General features: G+C 35.9%; 1 protein-coding gene across 2 annotated transcripts in view; it reads right to left on the bottom strand.

Annotated features, from left to right (window-relative positions):
* Window positions 1-1,758, bottom strand: part of tjap1 (tight junction associated protein 1 (peripheral)) — a 49,166-nt gene that overhangs the window by 14,854 nt on the left and 32,554 nt on the right. The window lies entirely within an intron of this gene.

Below are 1,758 nucleotides of genomic sequence, written 5' to 3'. Positions count from 1 at the left end.
ATATAGAACGAGTATATGAAATTAAATTTCTAGGTGTCATAGTTGATGACAAATTCTCCTGGAAATCTCATATCAGATATATTCAGCATAAAATAGCAAAAAACATATTGATATTGGCAAGGGTTAGATATATTTTGGACGGGAAAGCACTACACGTTTTGTATTCTTCATTGATTTTACCATACTTAGAGTATGGCGTTGAAAACTGGGGAAATACATACATAAGCTCACTTCAACCATTGTATATATTACAAAAAAGAGCGATAAGAATTGTGCATAAGATGGGGTATAGGGATCACACCAATGTAGCTTTCATACAGTCTAAATTGTTACAATTTTTTGATTTAGTGGGATATAAGACTGCTGTGTTTTTGTATAAAGCCAGGAACAATTTATTACCTGGTGGAATTCAAAAACTATTTAATGAAAGGGAAGGGGGATACAATTTAAGGGGTCAGTTAAATTTAAAAATTCATGCTATACGTACAACCAAAAAAAGATTTTGTATTTCCATAAGTGGGGTAAAACTATGGAATAATTTAAGTGTGGACATAAAAAATAGTAATAGAATTGATGAGTTTAAACATAAATATAAAGGTATGTGTCAATCAAGATATATGCAAGAACAGGCTCAATGATTAATTACATGGACTATTGTGGGTGTGGTGTACATTTTGTAACCATTCTTTAGTATATTACTTGTGTGATGTAAGAATGTTAACACTGTTGTATTATTTTTTTAGTATAATATGTGTGTGTGTAGAAGTGAATCATTTACTGCTTGCAAACCAATGATGGTAAGATGATGTCATGGGGTAGGACTGGATAAGTCTAACTTCTTCCTACTCCGTTCAAGAATGTACTAGGTATAAGCAAATTGATAATGGATTAGCATTTGTTGGATATGTGTAAAATTATGTGTTGACATATCAACTGTCTTTACATGCTTGAAAGAATAAATCAAATCAATAATTGTGGATTCACTGATCTAGGCTCTCCCAGTCAGTTAGTCCTACATTAGAAGTTCTTATGAACGGTGCTGATCATTCCTCATGGTTCTCTCATGTGTCCCTCACTTGTTCTGTGGTAACGATGCACATTTGTGTACTTGTTGTGAAGTGTTAATTTTTTTACCATGACCTCTGACCTCCTGCTCTGTTGCCCATGGCAACCACTGTCAGTTAATCGATCCACAAATTCAGAGTGTTTTCATTCAGTCAATCAGTTATTGACCAATGGGATACACACACACACACACACAAGGTTTTGGGCCAATCAGGAGTTTTGTTATAGTGACGAGAATAATGAGGCTCAAACTACTGAGGATAATATATATATATATACACACAGTGGGTATGGAAAATATTCAGATCCCCTTAAATTTTTCACTTTTTGTTATATTGCAGCCATATGCTAAAATCATTTAAGTTCATTTTTTTCCTCAATGTACACACAGCACACCAGTCTGTGGTCCTGAGCACTCTGGAGAAGGTTTTCGTCCAGGATATCCCTGTACTTGGCCACATTCATCCTTCCCTCGATTGCAACCAGTCGTCCTGTCCCTGCAGCTGAAAAACACCATGATGCTGCCACCACCATGCTTCACTGTTGGGACTGTATTGGACAGGTGATGAGCAATGCCTGGTTTTCTCCACACATACCGCTTAGAATTAAGGCCAAAAAGTTCTATCTTGGTCCCATCAGACCAGAGAATCTTATTTCTCACCATCTTGGAGTCCTTCAGGTGTTTTTTAACAA

The sequence above is a fragment of the Monopterus albus genome, unplaced genomic scaffold (assembly GCF_001952655.1).
Source record: "Monopterus albus unplaced genomic scaffold, M_albus_1.0 scaffold277.1, whole genome shotgun sequence".
In the NCBI taxonomy this organism is placed as follows: domain Eukaryota; kingdom Metazoa; phylum Chordata; class Actinopteri; order Synbranchiformes; family Synbranchidae; genus Monopterus; species Monopterus albus.
This window is presented reverse-complemented; position numbering and strand designations above follow the sequence as displayed.